At 38.5% G+C, this 16516-nt stretch overlaps 1 pseudogene; it reads left to right on the forward strand.

The window, feature by feature from the left end:
- The first annotated feature begins 4843 nt into the window (after window positions 1–4843).
- On the forward strand, window positions 4844–11570 carry LOC148293147 (uncharacterized; annotated as a pseudogene).
- The last annotated feature ends 4946 nt before the right edge of the window (window positions 11571–16516 follow it).

Genomic DNA, 16516 nt, shown 5'->3' on the forward strand with positions numbered 1-16516 from the left:
TATACCATAGGTCTGTGTGTACCTTTTGCCACAAGTCTTGCCTTGTATCGCTCGATATATCCATCAACATTGTGTTTTATAGTAAACATCCATCTACATCTGATAGTCCTTTTTCCTTGTGGTATAGTCTCCAATGTCCAAGTTTAATTTTTCTCAAGAGCTTTCATCTCCTCTTTCATAGCTTGGAGCCACTTAGGATCTTTCAAATCTTCAAAAACCTTGGTTGGAATATGGATAGCAGACAACTGATGCACAAAAGCCTTGAGTGGTTCTGACAGCTTCTCAGTGGATACATGATTTTCAATTGGATACTTGGATGTCTTGCCAATATCAGGTGAATAATGGTTTGTTGGCTTCGCACGATTTTTCCTTAAAGGTAATTGATATCCAATAGATTTATCCTCTAAATGCACAAGTCTAGTAGGAGTAGTTACCTCAAAGATATTCTCAGGAGATTGGTCCGTTGGTATTGTTGAGTGAGGGGGGAAGGGAGGCGATCTTCATCTTGTTGTTCTAAGTTGTCTGTAGGAGTAGGACTCGAATAAAAAATAGCTTCGCAGGGGTTAGGCGATCGATCATTGTGCAAGGGCGATTGATCACTTTTCGGTAGAGAGCATTCCAGCGTGCCGGACTCGGGACGATCGATCATCGGGATTTGACGATTGATCGTTTCTTGGCCGAAAGCAATCTCGTGCTCCAGACCTCGGGGCAATCGATCATCAGAGCCAGAACAATAGATCACTTATGTGCAAAAGTGAATATCTTCCAAGTTGCTCCAATTGTGCTCTTCACTACGTATCTCCCCTTGAAGAGTAGAATTGGATGTTGGGTCATGGAAGAACATCTTTGATTCCAAAAAGGTCACATCCAAAGTGACATAGGTATGCCGGGTAGGAGGGTGATAAGATCAGTAGCCTTTCTGATGAGTGGCATAACCCACAAAAACACAACGAAGTGCACAAAGATCAAGTTTGCTTCGTTGATTTTTGTGGAGATGAACTAAGGCCACATATAAAAAAATGCGAGGGGTAAGCACCAAAACAGAGGGTATGGGCCTATGTTGCGTGAGCACTTGAAATGGAGTTTTGAAATTCAAGACCCCATAAAGCATGCAGTTGATAAGGTGGTGGTAATGACGACAGCATCATCCCAGTGATGACGAGGAACATGGCCACCAATGAGAAGTGCGAGGGCTGTTTCGAGGAGATGGTGATTCTTTTGTTCAGCAACACCATTTTGTTGTGGTGTCTTGGGGCAAGTTGTCTCATGAAAAATTCCATGTGTCTGGAAGTAAGTCTGAAAGTCATGATTAACAAATTCTTCATCGTTGTTGGAGTGAAGAATCTATATTCGAGCATTGAACTGTGTTTCCAAGAATTGGAACATGGAAAACACTTCATTCTTAGTTTTCATCAAATAAAGCCATGTCATCCTTGTACAATGATCAACGAATTTGACAAACCAACGAATACATGAATGAGTAGAAATAGGAGAAGGTCCCCAAACATCAGAATGAATTAAAGCAAAAGGAACAATACTTTTATTCATACTTAAGGATAGGATGTTCGATGACTCTTGGCTAAAATGTAAGTGTCACATTTAAAATATGAGTCCTTAAATATATAAAATAAATCGGGTAATAAGTGTCTCATATAACCAAAAGATGGATGCGACAAACATTGGTGCCAGAGCCAAATCTGTCGGTGCTTGTCATTAGATGAATGCATCACACTGTTGGCACATCCCAAACTAAAGTCATCCACATAGTGCAACCCCGCTCTTTTAGTATCACGTCCAATAATCTCCTTGGTGATAATATCCTGTAGTAAACAAAAATGGGGATAAATCAATGCACAACAATTGAGTTGCTTAGTTGCATGGCTAACATACATTAATTTATTGGACAAAGATGGAATGAGTGGAGTATTGGAAAGAGATAGAGAAGGTGAAAGGGCGATAGTGCCAGCCCCTGTCACATGAGAAGTACCTCCATACGCATTGGCAAAACTTGTGTGTCAAGGTGGAGTAATTTGCAAAAAATCATTCGGATAAAAGGTCATATGATCAATGGCACTAGAATTAATTATCCAACCAGTAATGTCTTGTTGATCAGAAATATGAAGTACATAATCACAGTTACCTGAGTCAGTCGAAGGTGTTGAGCTATCAGTAGGGTCTACCTGAAGAAACAAGGCTAACTGGGGTTCAGTAGAGACAAGTATAGCACGACCAGAATTATTGGCAGTTTTTCTAAGCTTGCGAGCCTGGAATTCCTCCAACCATTCAGGATAACCATTCAACTTAAAGTAGGTGTTGCGGGTATGTTTGGGGTTGCCACAGTGAGTGCAACCACTTTCATTAGTTGGAGCCTTGAGAAAGGAAGGTGGGATGGTTTTAGGAGGTGGCGCACCAACAACAGTAGCATATGACTGGATCTGGAGGTGGGCCGCAGTTGAGGAATTCTGGGACTGTCCTGAGTGATCCGGTGGTAATGATCGAGGAGCACTCTTGGCCGTTAAGCCAGCGCTAGTGGGTGTGGATGAACCCATCATCACAGCTTGTCGAACATCTTCAGGGCGGACATAGACATAAGCTTGGTCCACGATGGGGAACGAAGTCATGTGAAGAACATCTCTTCGGGCCTTATCAAAACAATCATCAAGGCCATCCAAAAATATGTAAACTCAATCATCCTGCAGAATATCATTATAGCGATGGATATTACTTTCCATCATATTTGGACGACGGAAATCAATCTCTCCCCACAAACTTTGGAGAGTACTGTAATAGGTTTCAATGGAGCCACCAGCTTGTCGCATACAAAAGACTCGTCGTTTCAGATCATACACCTGAGAGGTGTCAGTGCCATCATAGTAGGTCGTGGAAATTGCATTCCACACTGCTTTTACCGTCGGAAAGCGAATGAAATTGGCAATCAAGCTCTTCTCTAGAGAACTGATGAGCCATCCCTTCATGATGGAGTTCTCGGTGTGCCAATGGGGAAACGTTGGAGCGGTCAGAGGAGGTTGTAGAAGATCGCCATTAATGTATCCCAATTTTTCGTTGTCGGAGATATACATCTTGAAAACTTGGGACCGTAGGGCATAGTTGGTGCCATCCAACTTGATGTCGATCTGTGCAGCGGAAGCTTCATAGGTAATCGTCGTCGGGATCGTTGTCTGAGTCGAGTTTGAGCTTGTTGTCTGAGTCCGGTTTTCGAGGTTGTCATCTGAGTCGAGTTCGGGGATATCATTTGAGTCGAGTTTGGGGTCGTCTGGGTAGGTTTCTGATTTAGGATTGGGTTTGAGGTCTAGGTCTGCATCTTTAGAAGTTGAGCCACCTGGGAACTTAACTTAGCTATGGTTGGTTAAGAAGGAGAGGAGGAAGCAGTGGTGCTACTTCCATGAGGATTAGGAGAGTCTTCTTCCCCCATGGTGGCGGCTAGGGTTTAGAAACTAGAGTCAACAATCCCAAGATCGCCGCTTTGATACCATGCTAAAATATGATAATTATGAGAGAATATTTGTTTGTAGGAATTTTCTGTGTATTCTTCTCCTTGTAGGAGGTCATATTTACCATACAACGGAGCCTTAGTGGCCAAGTAAATAATAAATTCCTATTTATATTTACAGTAGGAAATCAGAAATTAAAGTAAATCAATAACAATTATAATAGGAATCCTTGGTGTGTAAGGAAAGTAAGTCAATAGTCCACAAGTCACGCCAACAGAAGAAGTAATGAAAGCTTAAAACTCAGTGATATATGCATTGTTCAGCCTTTTTTGGTCTTCATCTGTCCGAGAACCTACAATTGCTACTGAGAGAAATTTACCTACAAGTATCTATATTTGAGAGGGGAAAAAAATGAACAAAAAGAAGAAGAATACAACAGTTGCATGTACTTGTCCAAAAAAAAAAAAAGAGCATATGGGACCAGATCTCGGCAATCACTAGTCCATTATGTAAGAATATTTTATAAATATTCTATGTGGCCCACATGAAGTGACCTATGTGGTAAATAAATTGTTTAATTGATTTAATAAACATTATTCATAATAATTATATTGGTCAAATAAAGAGAAGTTGTTTCCTATTTTATTACTGTGATGGGTGGTAATTGATTATGGTCCTCTCGCTGCCTATAATAGTGCACATACCCATCTTATGTGTACACTGATAAAAACACGTATTAGGATTTTCTATTTTAACTTGCAAAAGGCTAGAGAGAGAAACACTGCTTCCTTTGTACGACGGCTCACAACAATCTTGATATTCTTCGTGTCTGAAGTCATGGATTAAGGTACGCATATTGTTTATTAAGTTTCCGTTTCTTGTGAAAATCATGAGGTTCACGATCTTGTAAGTAATTGGGTCTAATGATTTTACCCAATATTAAGAATTACATGTGGTATCAGAGCATGGTTGAGAACTCTCATGATTTTCCTTTATAATCATAGAATTTGATTTATTAATTTAATCGAACTATGAAAGAACTGATTATGTTTGCATGATTGACCATGATTTCGATAATTTTAACTGGTTATAAAAAATTAATAATTGTTGCGTGGGTTGTTGCTGTGGGTTCTTCATTATAAATTAATATCAAATTACTTTATATAAGAATTACATGAGTATCTGAGCAATATGACATGTAGTGAATATGAATATTATGGGTTCACTAAGTGATACATTTTTATCGCTTACCAATATCATTGTTGTTCAATTAATTTGATATTCATATCATGAATTGTTTGTTAGTCACCAAAGTGGCCAAACTAGAAAGTCCCATGAATTCAAATTAAGTGATAATCAATCAATTACTCATGGTAAGATGATGCATATAAATGAATGGAACCTTGTTATGTTTCTTTAAAGGTTTTGATATGAGCACGTTGATTTTCAATAGTCATGAGATGTTTATGGGTCACCCAAAGGTAGATAAATTATTCTTATGATTGTTGATATAATTCTGGTAGTATGTATGTGCTTTATTTGGGTTAGTTTTGGATATCCAAAGATAGCAAAGCTTGCCTAATTATGAATGTGCAGTTGCCAATAATGTGATATAAATGCATCCTAATCGTTTAGTGGTATTGTCATAGTATCTACCCAAAGGAGAGTTGTGATGATACATTTATTGATTGTCAGATTATGTATGCAATTCTGATTTTTGTAGGTGTTGATAACTCAAAGGATTAATGTTGTGAGCATTTTAATTGTAGTCACAGTGCCTGTTTCGCTTCATTCACTTGCTCCATCTATTCCAAAACTTAATGATACAAATTTCCCAGATTGGTGTGAACATGAGTATCATCACAGGATACGTACGATTCGCAAGGCTTGCGGTTTTTATAATGGCTTTGAGGTGGACCCGGAGGGTCAAGCCGGTGGGATTTGTATATGGTGGAGTCATGATGTTGATATTCAGATTGTGGGATACACAAGAAATTGGATTGATGGCATTGTGAAGCTCAAAAGGGGGAACTCTCAGTGTCGGTGCACGTGGATGTATGGAGTCCCTTATATGAGTGAAAAAGAGAATTTTTGGGGTGCGTTGGAGAATTTTAGGTGGAATGATTGTAACCCTTGGTTAGTGGTGGGTGATTTAAATGAGGTCATATGGCAATCTGAAAAAGAAGGAGGAGCTGTTTTTGATTTCAGAAGACGAAGATTCCTTTTGGAGTTTATGGAATCAAACCAGTTGTTGGACCTGGGTTTCAAAGGGTACAATTTCACTTGGGAGAAAAATTGTGGAGAAGTGGGGCTGGTAAAGGAACGTCTTGACAGAGGAATTGTTAATGCTGAGTGGCTCTTAAAGTGGCCTAATTCCTGTGTCCTCCACCTTATGAGAATTGGCTCTGACCACTGCCCTATTTTGGTGGAGTGCCTTCCTGAGCTCCCCCGGGGGAAAAAGCTTTTCAGATTTGAGGCCTTTTGGGCTGAACACCAAGGGTGTGAAGACCTGGTCAAAGAATGTTGGATTAACAACAACATGCCAAAGTTTAGGCAGTGGGATACCAACTTAAACAATTGCAGATTCAGGCTGAAACAGTGGAGTAAGAGTTGTTTTCCAAATGGAAGGCACCAAATTTCGGCTCTATCTGAGGAGCTATCCAATTTGCAAAATGTTTCTTCCTCCATATCTTCACGCCCTCGACAGATTGAGATTAAAGGTGCTCTCGGGGAGCTATGGAGAAATGAGGAGATGTACTGGAAGCAGAGATCAAGAGTCAACTGGTTACAAGCGGGTGATAAAAACACTCGTTTCTTTCACTTGTCAACTATACAAAGGAGACAAAGAAACAAAATTCACGGAATTAATGATGATCAAGGTAATTGGAAGGTGAGAGAGGATGATATTCAGCATGTTTTCAGACACTTTTATATGAAGCTGTTCTCATCTGGGGGTCCCAGAGCTTGGAGCGATGTCCTAGGTAATGTTGATTGTGTGGTTACGGAGGAGATGAATATGCTCCTCCTGGCCCCGGTGACAGAAGATGAAGTCCACCAAGCTGTAGTTCAATTGGGTCTTTTGAAGGCCCCGGGCCCTGATGGTTTTCCTGGTGTTTTTTACCAAAAATTTTGGCCAATAGTTAAAGACATTGTAAGTGGTGCTGCTTCTGGCTTTCTCAATGGGAATGATCAAATTAAGGTGCTAAATAGAACTCATATAGCCCTGATTCCCAAAGTTCTTGATCCCGTTGCGCCTGAGCAGTACCGACCGATTAGTCTCTGCAACTATGCGTATAAGATTTTGGCTAAACTGCTTGCCAGCAGACTAAAAAGTCTCCTCCCAAATCTGATCAGTCCAAACCAGAACGCTTTTGTTGAGGACCGGATGATTCAAGATAATATCTCCATTGCTCATGAAGCTTATCATCACTTGAAGCTCAAGACTGGTGGGGGTAGACACGAGCTGGGTTTGAAAGTCGACATGAATAAAGCTTATGACCGAGTTGAGTGGGACTTTCTAGAGGCGCTTCTTTACAAAATGGGATTCAGTGATCACTGGGTTCGATTGATCATGGCTTGTGTTTCCTCTGTCTCCTTTTCTGTGCTCATTAATGGAAAACCTGGCCCGACTTTCAAGCCTTCCCGTGGGCTTCGACAAGGGGACCCTTTGTCTCCTTACCTTTTTTTGCTGGTAAGCGATGTATTCTCGAAAAATCTTACTAAATGTATCACAGGAGGATGGATCAAAGGCATCAAATTGGCACGAAGAAGCCCTGTTCCTTCTCACCTTCTTTTTGCAGATGACTCCCTTTTCTTCCTCAGCGCTGAAGAGACTAACTGCCGAAGATTTATGCATCTGCTGAATCGCTACTGTGCTGCCTCAGGACAGTTAGTTAATCATCTAAAATCTTGTCTCTACTTCAGCAGTAATACTCCTGATGAGAAGAAGGTTACAATTGGCTCTATTCTAGGAATGGAGGGAACGGATAACCCCGGGAATTATCTGGGGATGCCTACTATGTGGGGGAGATCAAAGAAGGCAGCTATGAATTATGTTAAGGAGCGTGTTAAGGATAAGATTTCGGGCTGGAAACAGAGCTCGCTCTCGTTAGCTGGGAAGGAAGTTCTTATTAAAGCAGTAGCCACTGCTGTCCCTACGTACCCCATGAATTGTTTCAAATTTACAAAAGGTCTATGTGATGAAATTAATAGTGAGCTGGCCAAGTTCTGGTGGGGAAAACAGGATTCTGATGCAAAGATTCATTGGAAGTCATGGTCTACATTATGTCTTCCTAAATCAGATGGGGGGTTGGGTTTCAGAGACCTCAACACTTTTAATCTAGCCCTCCTTGGTAAACAAGCATGGAGACTGATTCATGATCCAAATTCCTATTGGGCAAAGATCATTAAGGCCAAGTATTTTCCGAACTGTGATTTTTTGAATGCCGTGACTGGTCACCGTCCTTCTTGGGGTTGGGCTAGTTTATTGGAAGGCAGAGAAGTTATTAAGGAAAACATCAGGCATCAAGTTTTCAATGGCTTCAGTACTAGGATTTGGCAGGACCGTTGGCTTCTCCCTCCTCATCATGGTTTTGTCATGCCGATGAACTCTGTGCCTTTGAATGCTCCCCAAATGGTTAGTGAGATCTTAGATGGTCATACCAGAACATGGAATACTCAAGCTCTAGCTCAGTATGTGAGCCAGGAAACCATTAAGCTTATCAGTGAGGTCCCCATTGGCAACTTGCATAGGGACGACAGAATTGTGTGGCCCTGGAACAAATCCGGTTTGTATTCGGTGAAGTCTGGTTACAATTTGCAGGTGGTCTCTGTTTCTTCCATTGGGGGGAATAACAGATCGTCCCTTGTGATTGAGAGAGGGGTCTGGAAAGGAATTTGGGCGATTCCCACTCTCCCAAAGATAAAGTTTTTTCTCTGGCGTATGATGGGTAGGGCCTTGCCTACCAGACTAAATTTGTATCGCAGAAGGATTATTTCATCTCCAATATGCCCCATTTGCAATCAGTATGAAGAATCTGAGGAACACACTATTTTTCTGTGTCCATGGACCCAAGCTGTCTGGTTTGGCTCCCCCTTAAATTACAGAGTGAACCCCCAAAGTCTCACCACATTTGATTGCTGGTTCAATGGGCTATTAAATAGTCGGGTGTTTTCCAAATCCGAAAGAGTTTGGGTTTTGTCCCTGGTTAGTTTTCTTTCGTGGGAGATATGGAAAACAAGGTGCAAATTTATTTTTGAGGGCATAACAATCGATCCCAGGAAAGTGGTGGAGTATGCTGTTTCAGCTGCAGAGGAATTTGAGGCGATGGGGCGTCAAGCTGTATCCAACAGGAATGGGGATGGTGTTTTCACTCCCTCCGATTGTACCTGGAAACCCCCTGTAATCGGAGCCATTAAGATTAATTTCGATGCTGCTTGGAAAAACCATGAGGCAGGCTTGGGTGTGGTGATTAGAAATCAGGAAAAGGAATTTTGCTATGGTTTTTCTAGTAAGCGTTACTGCAACAGTGCCTTGAATGCAGAATCGGAAGCTGCCATCGAGGCTCTGAGATGTGCAAGACTGAGAGGATACTCAAGGTTAGTGATGGAATCAGATTCAAAAGTCCTCATTGATATTGTCAAGGGTAACATTTGCACGAAGGCCTGGACTATTCTCCCTCTCATTGAGGAGATTAGGCGCCTGAGTGCAGGTTTTTCTGCTGTGGATTGGTGTTGGATCCCTCGTGGAGCAAATCGTGCGGCTCATGCGACTGCAGCGATAGGTTTAAGGGCGGTGTGTCCGCAAGGATGGGCTAACCAGCCACCTCCGTCCCTGGTGCGGGTTTTGGCTTCTGATGGACTCCCTAGTCCCCCTTAATTGTTTTTTTGTGCTTTTGTCTCTGTGGGGAAAAATTGCGTTTCTAGACTCTGCGAGTTTAGTTTTTTTCCCTGAGTTTCTATTGCTCTATAAGTGACTGTCTGTTTGTTCTTCTCCTTTTCAATGAAAGCTTATTTCGTCCAAAAAAAAAAGTCCAGTTTCACTTAGGTGTTCTAGATCTTGATTTAGCACTCCGAACTGAGAAACCTGCTGCTCTTACTGATAATAGCAACAGTGAAGAAAAGTCTTTCCATAAGGCTTGGGAAAGATCGAATAGATTGAGCATTATGTTTATGCGAATGTTTGTAGCGAACATAAAGATTGCGCTTCCTTAAGTTGAAACTGCTAAGGAATACTTGAAGAATGTTGAAAATCATTTCAAGACTGCTGACAAGTCCCTTGCAGGGACATTAATGGCTAAGCTTACCACCAAGAAATTTGATGGTACGTGAGGCATCTGTTGTGTCTACCCAAGTGCAAGTAGTCACACGTAGTAATAATCTTGGAAGTCTAAGTATTGTATCCTCAAGGAGCAGGTAGGCAAATGTCTGCACACAAAGAAATAATTAAACGTATCAAAATAAAAGTGACAAGCAAAATGGAAAAGTAATTTGATTTGATTGTTGTAGAGATTGAGTTTACAAATGAAATATCAATAATGGAAATGCTAAGGCATCAAGGTTCAATTCTTTAAGCAAAATATGTTTCATGCTCTTTAATCCAAATTATAACTTGATTAAAATTATCATTGAGAAACTTTAACCGGAAGATAAAGAAATTAAAACCAATTTAATTTTTCAATGTTATCTTTTATTAATGATTGTTCATAAAATGAAATTGCTTAATATCTGCTCTTTTAATTTAAAAGCATGCTAAGTCAATTCTTAAGAATGAGAAAAATATAATTGAACTCATGAAAAGATAGTAGCACTTAAGATTAATCAAAATAAAAGGATATGAAAATATTGAACAACCAAAAATAAAAGAATTTAGCAATTCATACCGTATATTGGATTAAAGAACAATTCACAAACTTACTCAAAGGACATTCCCTTTAGCCTTAGCTAGAGTTCTAGCAACTCATTACAAAGAAAAACATAACTAAATTTTGAATGAAATGGATAAAGAAATCTGTCGTTGTGGTCCTTGCCAAATAAGTTGATGGGTGATTTATAGTAGTCAATGAGGTGAGTGGAAAGTTAATACATTCATGGTAGGTAATGAAGGGTTCAAGTGAGGGATTAATTGGATTAAACATGTGTTGATGATGGAGAGTTAGTGGAAAATAAATAACGATGAGGTACTGGGCGTTAAATGACTATGAATGACATGAAATAGGCTCTTTAGCTTCAACGGTTTTGTCTTCTCTTCTCCCTCTTTACTTCTCTTTATAATCACAATAATCCCACAATCAATTCTTCAATAAAATCCTCCAGCAATTCTCTTCACACTTGGCTTGAACTTGAACAAATATATATCTTCATCTTTTGGCTTTCCAACTTCCTACAAAAGATAAATTCACCTAATAAGTTCACCAAATTAATACAGAAAATTCATAAATCCAATTGGTGAGAATAAAACGTAATAACAAGTGAAATTTTATTTATATCATAAAGTCTCCGAAATAATATTAAAAAGATGTAATTTGAGACTCTCATCAGCATCCATGAGCATGTTCTTGAAATGACTAATGTAGCAGCAAAACTAAAGACCTTGGGGATGAATGTGAATGAGTTCTTCCTTGTTGAATTTATTTTGAACTCTTTGCCTCCTCAGTACGGACCATTTCAAATTAACTACAACACCATTAAGGACAAGTGGAATATGGATGAATTGTCTAGCATGCTTGTTCAAGAGGAGGGGAGACTTAAGCAGCAAGGGGATCATTTCATTCATCTTGTAACTCAAGGAGCTAGAAAAAAATATGGGAGAAAGCCTGTAAATGGCAAGAAAGGAGGGCCGCCCTAGAGTAGTGAACCTGCTAATGTTACTCAGGCTCAGAGGAAGGAACTAAAAAATGATACATGCCATTTATGTAGAAAGACAGGGCATTATCAGAAAGATTGCCCAAAACGTAAGGCATGGTTCAAAAAGAAAGGTAAGCCTTTGGCTTTAGTATGTTTCGAATCAAATTTGGCTGAAGTTCCGTACAATACTTGGTGGGTTGACTCTGGTGTTACTGTTCATGTCTCTAATTTGATGCAGGGATTCCTTACAACCCAAACTTTAAATCCAAATGAAAATTTCATCTTTATGGGGAATCGAGTCAAAACTCCAGTTGAAGCTATTGGAACCTTTCTTTTAATTTTGGATACTAGGCATAATTTAGATTTATTTCAAACACTTTATGTTCCTAATTTTTCCAGAAACTTGATTTCAATTTCTAGACTTGACCGTGATGGATTTCCCTTTAAGTTTGGTAATGGATGTTTCAGTTTATTTAAGAATACCTCTTTTGTTGGTTATGGTATTTTAATTGATGGGTTATACAAGTTAAAGCTTGATAATATTTTTGCTGAAACAGTTTTGACTCTGCATCATAATGTTGGTACTAAATGTAGCTTAATTGATGAAAATTCAGCATTCTTATGAAATAAACGACTGGGTCATGTATCCACAGAAAGGTGGGTAAGATTAGTAAAGAAAGTGATCCATAGTTTTTCGAGAAAAGGTCCCATCCTTCAATATCATGATTGGGTCAACCAAGCCAGATCATGAGTGAAATATCATGATCGAGTCGACCACGCTTTGTCATTAGAATGTTATAACCTTAAATAACGAGAAAGCTTTTTTTTGTTTACTCAACTCCTCTCCCTAATGGTCGAGCAACTTTCACCTTGTAAAGGCAATGGGTTCTTCCGAACCAAGATTTTATTGATCTTGGAGTGTGTGTGGATTGTATTAAGGGTAAACAAACCAAACACACCAAGAAAGGAGCCACAAGAAGTTCAAGGCTTCTTGAAATTATTAATATAGGCATTTGTGGACCTTTTGATGCTCCATCTTTTACTGGAGAAAAATATTTCATCACCTTCAGAGACGATTTTTCACGTTATGGCTATGTTTATCTATTGAAGGAAAAATCTGAGGCAGTGAACATTCTTGAAGTGTTCATTACCGAAGTTGAAAGACAATTAGATAAAAAAGTGAAAATTCTCATATCAGATAGGGGTGGTGAATTTTATGGAAAATATAATGATTCAGGTCAATATCCTGGTTTATTTGCAAAACTCCTAGAAAAGCATGGCATTTGTGCTCAAAACACCATGCCACGTACGCCAAAGCAAAATGGTTTTGCTGAAAGGTGTAATCGTACACTTATGAATATGGTTAGGAGTATGTTAAGTAATTCGTCATTGGCTATATTTTTATGGATGCATGCTCTTAAGACTGCTGTATATTTATTAAACCGGGTTCCTAGTAAGGCAGTTTCAAAAACACCATTGAACTATGGACAGGAAGGAAACCCAGTTTAAGGCACCTTCATGTTTAGGGTTGCCTAGCAGAAATAAGAATTTATAATCCACATGAAAAGAAATTGGATTTTAGAACAATCAGTGGTTACTTTATTGTCCTAATCATAGTACGAGATAAGGAAGTTGTTGTTCCTACACATGCTGAACCATTAAGCGATGTTGAACAACAAATCAATGACCAACCACTCCATAATGAGACCGTCACTAATGAAAATGCAGTGGAAGAACCACATGAAATAACATTAAGATGATCTCAAAGAGGAAGGAGGTCTGCTATTTCGCATGATTACGTGGTATATCTACATGAATCTGACTTTGATGTAGGGATAAATAAGGATCCGAATTTGTTTTCACAAGCCATTAAATGTGTTGATTCTGCTAAATGGATTAATGCCATGCATGATGAGTTGAAATCAATGGAACAGAATGAAGTCTAGGATCTCGTTGAAATGCCTAAGGGTTGCAAGCAAGTTGGATGTAAGTGGGTCTTTAAGACTAAATGCGACTCAAATGGCAATATAGAGTGATATAAAGGTAGACTAGAGGCCAAAGGTTTCACTCATAAAGAAGGCATTGATTATAAGGAGCCCTTCTCACCAGTTTCTAAAAAGGACTCACTCAGAATCATTATGGCATTAGTAGCTCATTATGATTTAGAGTTTCATCAAATGGATGTGAAAACAGCTTTTTTGAATGGGAGTTTGGAAGAAGAAGTCTATATGGATCAACCAGAAGGCTTCTCACTAAAGGGAAAGGAACACATGGTCTGTAAACTAAAGAAGTCAATATACGGACTTAAGCAGGCTTCTTGACAATGGTATCTTAAGTTTAATGATATCATTATTTCCTTCTGTTTCAAAGAAAACACTGTTGATCGGTATATATATCTGAAAGTCAGTGGGAGTAAATTTATATTCCTGATTCTGTATGTTGATGACATTTTGCTTGCTAGTAGTGATCTTGGTTTATTACATGAAACCAAGAAGTTTCTCTCAAAGAACTTTGAAATGAAAGATATGGGTGAGGCATCTTACATGATAGGAATTGAGATATTTCGTGATAGGTCACGTGGTATAGTGGGTTTGTCTCAGAAAGCATATATTTAATGAGTTCTAGAGAGATTTGGTATGAAAAATTGTTCATCCAGTGTTGCTCTAATTCAGAAAGGGGATAAGTTTAGACTTATGCAATGCCCACAAAATCAATTGGAACGCAAACAAATGGAGAGTATTCCTTACGCATCTACTGTAGGAAGCCTAATGTATGCACAGATTTGTACCAGGCCAGACATCAGTTTTGTAGTTGGGATGTTGGGCAGGTACCAAACAATTCAGGAATTGATCACTCGAAAGTTGCAAAGAAAGTAATGAGATACTTGCAAGGAATCAAAGACTATATGCTCACATTTAGAAAGTCTGATAACTAGGAAGTAATTGGTTATTCAGACTCAAATTTTAGTGGATGTGTTGATACTAGAAAATCAAATTTTGGATATTTGTCCCTACTAACTGGAGGAGCAATTTCCTGGAAAAGTGCAAAGCAATCTTCCATTGCTTCATCTACTATGGAAGCTGAGTTTGTTGGCTACTTTAAGGCTACAAATCATGGGTTATGGCTGCGGAATTTTGTTTCAGGGCTTGGTGTTATTGACACCATTGCCAAGCCGCTGAAAATTTAATGTGATAACTCTGCAACTATTTTCTTCTCCAAAAATGATAAGTATTCTAATAGTGCTAAACATATAGAGATGAAATACTTTTCTGTTAAGGAGGAGGTTCAGAAACAAAGAGTGTCTATTCAGAACATAAGCACACAGCTTATTGACAAAAAGGTTAAGACCAAAGACATTTAATGAGCATGTTGTAAGAATGGGTCTTGGTCGTAGTTCCTAATAATTGCTACAGTTTGTGGTTTGCACAACGATAGTTTATTTTGTTTGACACGCTGAGCTCGATAATTGATTTTGTTTCTAATATTTCCTGTTTTCCATTATATGTATACATGAATGAGGTTGGATGAATGATAATAGGAGTAGTCTCTGACAAAGACATTATTGGATCTTTTATGATACTTCTCACTTATGGACTGTTTTAGGTGATTTGCTAAATGATGTGGTACATGGAAGGGATTACGTTGCTTATTGATGTATAACCGCTGTGACTCACATTAGACAATTGCTTAAATGCGGAATTTATGTCGACCGTATGAAAGTGAGGATTATTCTGACGGTATCGTGCGCCTAATGTTTATTTATTGAACCATTAAGTAAATTTATCATAGGGGCCAAGTGGGAGAATGTAAGAATATTTTATAAATATTCTATGTGGCCCACATGAAGTGACCTAAGTGGTAAATAAATTGTTTAATTGGTTTAATAAACATTGTTTAGAATAATTATACTGGTCAAATAAAGAGAAGTTGTTTCCTATTTTATTAATGTGATAGATGGTAATTGATTGTGGGCTTAACTAGGAAACGGGTCCTCTTTCTGCCTATAATAATGCACATACCCATCTTATGTGTACACTGATGAAAAATACATATTAGGGTTTTCTATTCTAACGTGCAAAAGACTAGATAGAGAAACACCGCTTCCTCTGTACGATCGCTCACAACAATCTTGATACTCTTCGTGTTTGAAGTCATGGATACGCATATTGTTTATAAAAGGAAAAAAAAAAGAAAAAGAAATTCGTTGTGCGGAATAAAAGGAACAAAAAACAAAGATGAAATGGTTTCTTCATCTTTTTCCTATGGTATAGGTAGCGGAGCCCAACTATATTTCCATAATTCTATATTAGTGACTTTGAACTCTGTCCACAAAACCACCATAAAACAGGGATTGATTTTTGTTAGAATCGTTATGTGAAAACTAAGAAAACTTGTTACTAAGAAATCATGTAATAGTAAGAAAACTCGTTATTAAGTAGGTGCTATAATTTGAATGGAACTATAAACTCGTTGGTAAGAAATCTCTCAATCTCAATCAGCAATATATCAAATATATTGCAAAATGGGGGCTATAGTAGGAAAAAAAAAAAAGAAATTCATTCAGGAAGCAGTGGTTACATATAGAAATTCGTTCAGGAAGCAGGTTTAATTATCGTCAAAGGTACAGTTGGGGTCCTCAATCAGAAAAAGAAAAGAAAAAGAAATTTGTTTGGGAAGCAGTAGTTACATATAGAAATTAGTTCAGGAAGCAGGTTTCGTTATCGTCAAAGGTTTCCACCTAAACCCTAGGTAAATATACAACATACCTGAAACACAGGCACTGCAATTGATGGAGAAGCAAGGTGAAAATCCCCAAATGACGACAAATTCCACCGGTTGCAATTGACGAAGACGAAAGGCAAATTCAACCCTAAATTGAAACCCAAAACCCTCGGCAATTAAGAAGCATGAAATCTGCAGATATTGGCTTGATAGGACCATAATTGATTATGGAAGATATGATTTTTGCGATTTTTTCTCTTCTTGCCGTCTGAGATTGTTTAATGTGATTTTTGCGATTTTGCTGTTTTTGAGGTTACCTGATTTATATCTTAGGGGCAAAATTAGAAGCACAACATAAATTAAAAAAAATTAAGAAATTAAAATATAAACCTCAGAAATTAAAAAAAGGTAAGTAATCCTACATGGCACAAAAGTCAGAGGACTTGAATTACTAACAACAAGTGTGTGGATTGCACCCAAATTCTGTCATAACATTT

The sequence above is a fragment of the Prunus avium genome, chromosome 7 (genome assembly GCF_965620075.1).
Source record: "Prunus avium chromosome 7, drPruAviu1.hap1.1, whole genome shotgun sequence".
Classification (NCBI taxonomy): Eukaryota; Viridiplantae; Streptophyta; class Magnoliopsida; order Rosales; family Rosaceae; genus Prunus; species Prunus avium.